Raw genomic sequence first — 11,834 nt, forward strand, 5'->3', positions numbered from 1 at the left:
TCCTCAGTGTCCTTACAGATCAGAGTAACAGTTGATCAGAATCATCTGTTACAGACCGGAGACACTCAATCATGAATGGCCCGAATCTAGGATCCTCTAAAGCTGTTTTAGCTACGAATTCTGGAACGAAACCGAGTGTCATCTGCCCCCATCCCCTTGAATGAGCGACATCACAGGACAGACTATGAAGCTCACTGACACTTTTTGCAAAGACCAGGGCTAGAAAGAAGACCATCTTCAGGGTCAAGTCTCGTTTTAAGGCTTGACAAAGAGGTTCGTAAGGGGCTCCTTTCAGTGAACGTAGGACTTTCACTACATTCCAAGAAGGTAGTCTGAGTTCTGAGGGCATGTGCTCTAAAAATTTCATATGCTGAGAGATAATTCCATCGAGGAGGAAATGTTAACTTTATTCAGCTTGAATACGAGGCTCAAGGCTGAGCGATAGTCTTTAACCGCCAACACTAAAAGTTTTTCCTCCCCGACGTACAGTAAAAACTAGCTATCCTTAAAATAGTAGCACTGAAAGGAGCGATACTCGCCCACGACACCAACCACAAAGTGTCGTGGACCACTTTACCTGATATACAGAGGCAGATGACTCCCAGAGGTATCCTGCCATTCCCTTTGCAACTGGTCTTGAAAAGCCCTTCTTTGCGAGTAGAGTTGCTGGATAACCTCCAGGTGTGAAGCCAAAGCAATGAAATTGCTTGATGGAATATCTTTACGTGTGGTTGTCTGAGTAGATCGAGAAGTGTGGGGAGCTCTCTAGGGGTGTCTGTGAGCAGATGCAGAAAGTCGGGAAATCATTCTGCATGATGCCACAGTGATTCTATTAGGGTCATCCACAGATCAGTTGCTGGATAACCTCCAGGTGTGAAGCCAAAGTAATGGAATTGCTTGATGGAATATCTTTACGTGTGGTTGTCCGAGTAGATCGAGAAGTGTGGGGAGCTCTCTAGGGGTGTCTGTGAGCAGATGCAGCAAGTCGAGAAACCATTCTGCATGATGCCACCGTGAATCTATTAGGGTAATCCACAGATCATGCGATGCCCTGACTGATTAAGAGCCTCCTTACTAGGCAGAAGGGGGGAACACATAGACGACCATCCCGTCACACAGGTGTTGGAGTTGGAAGGCGTCAGGCCAAAACACCTGTGGGTCAGGTGCTGGGGAGCAGTACACCAGAAGCTTCCAGTTGAAGGAGGTTGCAAACAGGTCAATTATAGGCGAACCCCGCAAAGTCAAAACTTTGTTGGCTATCTATGGTTTCAAACACCATTCGCAGCCTACTATCCGAGTACTCCTGCTCAGATTGTCCACCAGCATGTTCTCCTAGCCCAGTGTAAACTGGGCTGCAAGGGCTACCGAATTGTTTTCCGTCCACCTGAGGATTTCTACAGCCAGCGGGCATAAGGGCTGTGGAAAGGTACCTACTTGTTTGTTTATGCATGACACTGCTGTCATGTTGTTGCTCATCGACACTATGGAGTGCTCTGAAAGGAGCCGATGGAAGTACTTTAGGGCTAAAAAAGCTGCCCTCATTTCCAGGAAGTATATGTAACGCTCCTGTTCGGATTCGGACCACATTCCAGATAATGTGAGGTGCAACAGGCGAGGGGCTCCCCCTTCTTTTGAAGCATTTGTGAAGAGCAATAAATCTAGGTTGGTTACTGACACCCACCATTTTGGGTCTCTCTTTTGCTCTTGACCTACTGATATCAGAAAACTCAGTGGATCAGTGCTGAGACCAAAAGGTCTTCAGCTACTGCTGGAGAGATTTGATGTGGAGACGACTGTTGGGGACTAGCTTCTCTAGAGAAGTTAAGTGCACCAATAGCCTTTGCCAATGATAGGCTGGCAATTTGTCTCTCGAGAGAAAGATCTGGGCTCTCTCTGTCTCTCTATTTGTTCCTCCAACAGAAAGATCTTGCCTAAGTTGGTACTGATTCTTATTCCTAGATATTTTGAGTCTTGAGATGGTTGCAGGGGAGACCTAGTAATTTACCATGATCCCCAGATATTAGCAAAATTTGAGAATTCTGTCTCGATGGAGGAGAAGGAACTCCCTCGAGTATGCCAGAATCAGCCAATCATCCAGGTATCGAAGCAGACGAATGCCGTTCTTGTGCCGCCACGTGAGCACTAGAGTGAATACTTGTGTGAACACCTGAGATGCTGTGGACAGGTTGAAACACACCACCTTGAAATGGTATATCTTTCCTTCTAACGTGAATCTTAGGTACCTCCTTGAGGATGGATGAATAGTGATCTGGAAGTACGCATCCTTGAGGTCTACTGATATCAAAGTTTTGGGAACTGACAGCCTGTCTCGCCATTTAGACTGCCTCCAACTTGAACGGGGTCTGATGTATGAGCCCCTTCAATGTTGAGAGATCGACGACTGGTCTCCAACCCCGAGAAGCCTTTTCGTCCAGAAATAAGCAACTGTAGAAGCCTGGGGATCCTTCCAGAACCTCTTGGAGAGCGTCCTTCTCTAGCATGGTTTGGAGTTCGGCCTATTCCTCCGCGTATACTCTTACATAGGAATTCAACATCGTTGGATGTAGGGTCAGAGGGAGAGAGAGAGAGTTCATGAAAGGTAGGAGTACACACACACACACACACACTCTCTCTCTCTCTCTCTCTCTCTCTCTCTCTCTCTCTCTCTCTCTCTCTCTCTCTCTCTCTCATGTTTCTCCAGGCTGCTTTGCCCCTCCTGGTACCATTCGAAAACCTGTCTGGGGGCTTGCGTCTGGGCAGATTGCTTTGCCTGGAAGCTCTTCTTCTTCAACCCTTGACCATAAGCGGTAGAAGATCTCTGTGGTGGAGGTACTGTTGAGAAGGAGTGCCAGGCAATTGCCCTTTGGAGGAGGGAATCTTTACTTCCCCTCCTCCATTTGTCAGCGACAGCCTCGATGTCCTCCACGTGGAACAGTGAAGGGCCATCTAAGGGGGCAATACGCAGCCTCATTGCCTCTCTCCTTGGGACCTGCTTCTAGAATTTTGAGACTACTGCATCACGACATCTCAAAACCCAGTTAACCCTCTGGTTAACAACATTCTCCGTCAAAAACTCAAGAGTTCAGGCTCCCGAGAGGAGGAATGCTAGCAGCGATTTTTTTTTCCCGAGGGGTGGAGATATCCTCATGTTTAACAAGAAAGCCTACTGTCCCTAACCAGAAATCAAGTCATGTAGTGGCTTGCAAAGAACATCTTGCAACACTCCATGTTGGCAACATAACCCGTAGAGAAATGTACTGGTATAGGTGCCAGCTTAGCCAAAGATGATTTCTAAGTCAAAGGTAGGATTGCCAGGTCTAATGGTAGAGGAGACAGTTCTAATGGTAGAGGAGACAGTTCATTCTCTACCATCTCATAGTACTTCCTCTGCCAGACTTACAGTGGAGGAAGTAACCAAGAGGAGTTGACCAAATGAAGAGATCAGGAGGTTCCTGGCATTTGGGCGTAAGCTTTCTTCTTTGCGGCTTTAGCCCCCCTTGACCAAAGTAAGGCTACCTTAGTCTTGGTGGGCTTTGGCATATCGCAGTAGAGGTTCATGACTGTGTCCTTTCCCTCCTCCGGGACCTGATCGGGCTGCCCTAGATTATTCACCCTCCTAATACAGGTGAGAACCTGGAGAAAGAAGTGATCTACATCCTTCAGATACAGGGGCGACATCTTCGGGCTGGGATGCCAGCAGTGCTCTGTCGGTATGTTCTGGGCTATCATTAAATGGTTCTTGCTCCTCCGAGCTGACACCCATAGGAGCCAGAGGAGGCTCGAGGTTGTCACCCGAGTTCCTTTTACCCAAGGATTGAGCCCTCAGGGGGGGACCACTATGCTCCGGTCTTACGGAGGTAAATGTTGGAACCAATGAATGTTCCCCTCAAGATTCATGTTCATCCATAGAATGCCAATTCCTGGGTAACGTTTTTGTGTGTTTCCTTTCACTTGGGCGGATGTTGAAGCCTTCGAAAAGGGAAGAACTCTCCTTTCCTGCCTCTTTAAGTCTTGCTCCTTCAGAGGGGGCAGAAGGGGGAACCTCCAGTCTTGGGTGAGTGTTCTGGCTGGCTCAATTCTATAAGCGAAAACCTATAGTTGTCTGTGTAGGTAATCTCCCCGGGAGATTTTGAACCACTTCTCAAACAGGGATGTAAGGTATCCCCTGAAGGGGAAGTGCTTGCCCTCTGTTGCCTCCTCTTGTGTTTACGAATGATAGGAATTAATCCTAACCTTTCCCAGACAGGGTCTTGTTCAGAAGGAGCCTTGGTTTTTAGGTATTCTTGATACCTGGACAAAACCTAAGGCTTAGGAGGAGGTAGATGAGGAGGTTGCTTAGCATCGCTACTGCTTCTAGGGTCAGACAGGCCTGCACTCCCTAGAGAGGATTCCAGCGGGATGAGAGGACTGCCAGGTGAAGAAACTTTTGGAGAACTGGTGGTTCATCCCAAAACCGCCTGTTTCAAAGCCTTAACAAGGTTGAGAAACCAAGGAGCATCCATCTAAAACGGAAGTGTTTCCAGTCGAGCTACTTGTGTTTGCTTTCTTGGGTTAGGAAGAGTCGCTTCGAAATGAAGGGGACGAGAAGATGGCAACTCGCGCCCCTGTCTATGCTAGTCTTCCCTTCGGAATGGGGTGCTGTCGACTTGTCTAACGGGGAGATCGACATGAGAGGGAAAACCTACTCTTTTTTTTTTTTTTGATAGATGCCGAGCGTTAGTGAGGTGAGTACCGATAGCACGCAATGTCATCACTTTGCACAGATAGGTCAAATACTACCTCTACGTATTGGTCTACCTGCACGCAGTACATGTTAATGAGGTAGCACATGTTGAAAAGGCATCACTAGCCTTTGTTAGACTTGCTAGGAGCAGCAATGCGCATAGTGTTACAGGATTAACAGGTGTACTTGTAGATGTAGACTTGCTGTGAGGAGCAGAGTGCGTAGTACTAGCATGCATGCGTCAAGATGAAGAAGCTCGCTAGAAGTAATATGCGTAGCAACAGCGCACTCTCCTTCCAGCAGAAAAGCTTCTCCTTCCATCCTAGTGGATGATAGACTACGCAACACTGCACAAGACTCGTCTGCCGAAAGTTGGCCAGCGTGTCCGCTTGCTAATGCGTCTGGGAGAGAAACTCTCCTACTCGCTTTATTTACGGTAGGAAAATGGCACGTTGTTTTCCTTACCCATAAGGAAGAGGGAGAACAGACAGTTGCTGCACGCTTATGCAAAGACAGCAAAGCAGGTTTCTCCTTACGAGATGGAGAAACTAAGGGAGGCAAGCTCGCAAGAGCTTGTCCTCGCATAGTGCGTAGCCTATGCTGTGTCCCACATGCTATGTTGTCCTATGGACACAAGGACGAGAGAGGGGGATCACAGCCAATTGCCTCCCACCATCATCATCCAGCTTCAAAAAGCTGCGGTTTGATGGGCTACAGCAGCCCCTGCACGACTCCAATGCCCTTCAGAGGAATCGCCGGGAGGGAGACCACTCAGGAGAAGGCCATTTCTCCCCCAGGCGAGAGTGACGATCAACCCCTTTTGCCTCTGACAGCAAAACTCCTACTACCTCCCCTCCCACTAACTAGCGGAGGGTAGTTACACCTATCAAAATTTAATGGCTGGTTTCAGATAGCACCGAAATAATAATACTATGTACAGAGCATAAGGTTTGTATCTAATTTTGGAACAAATGTAGTGTTTGATGTAGGTATATCAATTCTCAAAATTGTCTGGGTCAAAAGTAAAAAAAAAATTGTTACAATAGAAAAGTTATAAAATGGCCAAGCTTTTATTTTACTTGACACATGGAAATGTGAGATTTGTGTCATTTCAATTTAACTACTTTATTGGGCTTTAGTTACAATTTTTCAAATTAACTCGCCTCTCTCTAACAAACTACTGTATAAGACACTAGTAACTGACTCATTCTACTTAGCATATTTTAAATAATTTATTTTCAAACAAGTTACATCAACGTTTTGTGTCGTACCTAACTATGGAATGAAGATAGAAAGAAACTGAAGATTGTATTAGAAAGCGGAATAGATTTCCAATACTGTATAAGAAATTGAGGAGTTATCGTTGGATTACAGAAAATTTACGATAGAGTTTTTATATACAGTAGACATCATTATATTTTCATAGAATTTCATATCCAATGTGAAAGAAAAAAGTGAAGTCCTTTCAAATAATATATAAAACATGAACATTACAATTTTTTTACACAAGCACAAACACGCATAGATGAAATTATCTTTACTGTACTGTACTTGCATAAACTGAGGCCAATCCATGGGGCTCAACAGGTACTACAGTATACACAGTACAGTATATACACAGTATACACTTACATTTTTTCTAATTTATCCGTAAAATATAATGTTATGAAGAAAGTATAAATGGAAAAAGAAAGCTGAATAAATTTATATAACGGATAATTTTTATTTTTTATGTAAAGTAATTGGTATATTTTCACAATTTGCCATATACCATGAGAATTTGAAAGTACAAAGAATGACCTTTCGAATAGTACATAAAATATGAACACTGTGAGCATTTACACATGGTCAAACACAAGTACAGGAAATCATTTATGCATGCATCAACTCAGGGCGAACAATGGGGCTCAACAGGTATATAGTATAAACAGTCGACTCTCATTATCCGTACTTAGTGTATGAAAACAGGTGTGTATACTAAAAATGTTATTTTCATTAGTAAAATAAATTTTTGAATATACTTACCCGATGATCATATAGCTGTCAGCTCTGCTGCCCGACAGAAAAACCTACGGGCGGAATACGCCAGCGATCGCTATACAGGTGGGGGTGTACATCAACAGCGCCATCTGTCAAGTAGGTACTCAAGTACTCGATGTCAACATAGAACCAATTTTCTCCTCTGTCCACTGGGTCTCTATTGGGGAGGAAGGGTGGTTCCTTTAATTTATGATCATCGGGTAAGTATATTCAAAAATTTATTTTACTAATGAAAATAACATTTTTCAATATTAAACTTACCCGATGATCATATAGCTGATTCACACCCAGGGGGGTGGGTAGAGACCAGCATTACATGTTGACATTATTATGAGCTAAGTATTCCGTATTTCATTTTAGCAGTTATTCAAAATAACAAGCATAAAATAAATAAGTACCTGGTAAGGAAGTCGACTTGAACAATTACTCTGCCTTTTTAAGTACGTCTTCCTTACTGAGCCTCGCGATCCTCATAGGATGCTGAGCGACTCCTAGGAGCTGAAGTATGAAGGGTTGCAACCCATACTAAAGGTCCTCATCAAAACCTCTAATCTAGGCGCTTCTCAAGAAATGACTTTGACCACCCGCCAAATCAAGTAGGATGCGAAAGGCTTCTTAGCCTTCCGGACAACCCAAAAATATTAATAAAACATTTCAAGAGAAAGATTAAAAAGGTTATGGAATTAGGGAATTGTAGTGGTGGAGCCCTCACCACTACTGCACTCGTTGCTACGAATGGTCCCAGAGTGTAGCAGTTCTCGTAAAGAGACTGGACATTCTTAAGATAAAAGACGCGAACACTGATTTGCTTTTCCAATAGGTTGCGTCGAATATACTTTGCAGAGATCTATTTTGTTTAAAGGCCACGGAAGTTGCGACAGCTCTAACTTCGTGTGTCCTTACCTTCAGCCAAGCTTGATCTTCCTCATTCAGATGGGAATGAGCTCCTCGTATTAACAGTCTGATAAAATAGGATAAAGAATTCTCTGACATAGGCAAAGATGGATTCTTAACTGAACACCATAAAGCTTCAGACGGGCCTCGTAAAGGTTTTTAAAATAGAACTTAAGAGCTCTTACAGGACATAATACTCTTTCTAGTTCATTTCCAACCATACGATAAGTTTGGAATATCGAACGATATTGGTCAAGGCCGAGAAGGCAGCTCGTGTTTGGCTAGAAAACCAAGTTGTAGAACATGTAGCCGTTTCGGATGAGAATCCGATGTTCTTGCTGAAGGCATGAATCTCACTGACTCTTTTAGCTGTGGTTAAGCATATCAGGAAAAGAGTCTTAAAGGTGAGATCTTTCAGGGAGGCTGATTGAAGCAGTTCGAACCTGTCTGACATAAGGAATCTTAGAACCACGTCTAAATTCCAACCAGGTGTAACCAAACGACGCTCCTTCGTGGTCTCAAAAGACTTAAGGAGGTCTTGTAGATCTTTATTGTTGGAAAGATCTAAGCCTCTGTGACGGAAGACTGATGCCAACATGCTTCTGTAACCCTTGATAGTGGGAGCTGAAAGAGATCGTTCTTTCCTCAGATATAAGAGAAAGTCAGCTATTGAGTTACAGAGGTACTGGTCGAGGATACGGATACTGACTTGCACCAGTTTCGGAAGATTTCCCACTTCGATTGGTAGACTCTAAGGGTGGATGTTCTCCTTGCTCTAGCAAACACTCTGGTTGCCTCCTTCGAAAAACCTCTAGCTCTCGAGAGTCTTTCGATAGTCTGAAGGCAGTCAGATGAAGAGCGTGGAGGCCTTGGAGTACCTTCTTTACGCGTGGCTGACGTAGCAGGTCCACCCTTAGGGGAAGTGTTCTGGGAACGTCTACTAGCCATCGAAGTACCTCGGTGAGTTATTCTCTCGCGGGCCAGAGGGAAGAAACTAGCGTCAACTTTGTCCCTTCGTGAGAGGCGAACTTCTGCAGTACCTTGTTGACAATCTAGAACGGAGGGAATGCATATAGATCTAGATGTGACCAATCTAGTAGAAAGGCATCTAAATGAACTACTGCTGGGTCCGGGATAGGTGAGCAAACTATTGGGAGCCTCTTGGTCATCGAGGTTGCGAAGAGATCTATGGTTGGCTGGCCCCAGGTGGCCCAAAGTCTCTTGCATACATCCTTGTGGAGGGTCCAATCTGTTGGAATTATTTGTCCCTTCCTACTGAGACAATCTGCTATGACATTCAAGTTGCCTTGGATGAACCTCGTTACTAGTGAAAAGTCTAGACCTGTTGACCAGGTGAGGAGGTCTCTTGCGAACTCGTACCATGTCAGAGAGTAGGTCCCTCCTTGCTTGGAGATGTACGTCAAAGCAGGGTGTTGTCCGTGTTCACCTCCACCACTTTGCCTTGAAGGAGAGACCTGAAGCTTTTCCAGGTCAGACGTACTGCCAGTAGCTTCTTGCAGTTGAAATGCATTGTCCTTTGACTCGAGTTCCATAATCCCGAGCATTCCCTACCGCCTAATGTCGCACCCCAGCCTACGTCCGATGCATCCGAGAAGAGAACGTGGTTGGAAGTCTGAACAGTCAGGGGAAGACCCTTTCAAAGGTTGATAAAGTCCTTTCACCAAGTCAGACCAGACTTTATCTTTCCGGAAACCGGGATCGAGACCGCTTCTAGCGTCTTGTCCTTTTCCAGTGAAAAGCTAGATGATACAGAAGAGGACGGAGGTGTAGTCTTCCAAGTGACACAAATAGAACCACGGATGACAGTGTCCTAACCAGACTCATCCACAGCCTGACAGGGCAGCGTTCCTTCTTCAGCATCTTCTGGATGGATAGCAGGGCTGGGGGTTGATCGTCTTGTTCAGTAATGTCCTCATCAGATTGTTCCTCATCCGAAACTGATGAGGAAACGGCAACGGAGTGGGCAACGTCTGACTCGCTGAATCCGGTCGCACTGGTGGATGCGAGACGGAGCCGGACACAATATCATGGTACTGCTGCACAGTCTGTGAACTGTCAACCATGGAGACGCGAGGAAGTACAGCGTCAACCCGAAACTGTCTAGACTGTCTGGGTTGTGCAGTCAACCCCCTACTGGGTTGCTGAGGTTGCCGCACTGCGTCACAACAAGTCACCTCTGCTGGTTGTTGAACGTCTTCCTAGTGACACACTGAACGTCCACAACTACCTCCGAGAGTCGCTTAACGTCAACGTGCGACTGGCAACCCACACTGGGTCGCATCGGTGGAGGAACCACCTCAACTGGCGGACGCGAGAAGGATACCTCAGCGTCAACAGGGCGCACAACCAACCGGTAGGAAGGTTGTTGGCCAGAAGGTTCTTCTCCGTAAAAAAGCCTCTATCAAGGACACAAGCTTGGACTGCATGTCTTGCAGCAAAGCCCATTAGGGTCTACGGGAGCAGGTGTGGCAACAGACGGGGTTAGCGACTGAAGCGGAACCATTTACCATCCCTGGAAGCCTTGTTACTCTTTAATTAAAGTCCATAGGAGGCTAAGCAGCTTAAGGCTCCTCTCCAAATGACAGAGTCCTCAAAGGAATATCAGTAGGAGGGAGAACAGCACTTTCTCATCAACAGGAACCATGTCCGAGAAAAGCTAGGTTATCTCAGTGAGGGTCTCACTGGTGCATAAGCAGCAGACCAGAAGGCAACGTTATGTAACTGCTTGACAGTCTGTGAACTGTCAAAAACTGAACTGTCAACCACAACAGGTGCGTGAGGACATACAGCACTGGTGCATTAGCAGCAGACCAGAAGGCAACGTTATGTAACTGCCTGACAGTCTGTGAACTGTCAAAAAACTGAACTGTCAACCACAACAGGTGCGTGAGGACATACAGCACTGGTGCATTAGTAGCAGACCAGAAGGCAACGTCATGTAACTGCTTGACAGTCTGTGAGCTGGCAACAACCAAAGCTGTGTGGGGAAGCCTCAACTCCTGACTGACTAGTCTGCTGCGGGCGAGTGGCGGTAACCACAGTGGGTTGCGGAGGCTGACACACCATGTCAAAACACGGCAGCTGGTGGTAGCTCACGCACGGCAACGGAGTGCTCCGTGTGTCTGTGGGAGTCAGCATGCGTCTGGCAGGGTTGACTGCGCATGGGTGGAGGAGCTCTCACAACAAGAGTGTGGGAGCAGGCAGCCGCAGCGTCTGCTGGGCGCACAACCGTGGCAGGTTGTAGGCAAACGGGTGCATCGTCAACCTTCTCCGCAGTCGGAGTGTGGGAGCAGGCAACAACCAAAGCGGAGTGGTGGTGCGTGGTGGGGACTGCCGTGGGTTGCGGAAACTAACGCATCGCGTCAAAACACGGCAGCTTGACTCCACCTTCCCACTGCTGATGCGGTAGCTCACGCATGTCAACGGAGGGTGCCGCACGTCGGCTAACGTCAACATGCGTCTGGCAGGGTCGACTGCGCATCGGTGGTGGAGCTCTCCGCAGCCGGAGTGTGGGAGCAGGCAGCCTCAGCGTGAGCTGGGCGCACAACCGTGGCAGGTTGTAGGCTAACGGGAGCAGTGTCAACCTTCTCCGCACGAAACTCCTGCATAACCACAGCTAACTGAGTCTGCATAGACTGCAGTAAAGACCACTTAGGGTCTACAAAAGCGGCAACAGACGGAGCTACTGTCCGTTGTGACTGAGGGTCTAAAACAGCTGGTGCGGCAACAGACGGAGTTACTGCCTGTTGCGGTACCACCTTGCCTCTCTTGGGAGGTGTGCAGTCGTCGGATGACTGCAGCGAGTCCGAACTGACCCAGTGGCTACACCTGGGCCGTTGGACTTGCGCGGAAGGGACCGACTTGCACTTAAAAAGCTGCGAGATGTGGTCCATGGTTTCTTACGAGAAACCTCTTCCGCAGACGAGGAATAAATGGGCTCTCTCGTCTTTGTGTGGGTGGGGCGATCTTGGGTAGATACGCCCGAAACCACGGAGGGAAAAACGTCTGTTCGTTGATCAAGGCCTGTGGAACCCATAAGTCGTTCGACATTACTTCTCCCCTGGGCTTGGGAGCTTGTAAGAGGTCCCAGACTAGGTGAACGACTGGCACGAACAGACGAACCCTCGGACGCAACACTGTAACACTTTGCGCATAT

The sequence above is a fragment of the Palaemon carinicauda genome, chromosome 41, assembly GCF_036898095.1.
Source record: "Palaemon carinicauda isolate YSFRI2023 chromosome 41, ASM3689809v2, whole genome shotgun sequence".
Taxonomy (NCBI): Eukaryota; Metazoa; Arthropoda; class Malacostraca; order Decapoda; family Palaemonidae; genus Palaemon; species Palaemon carinicauda.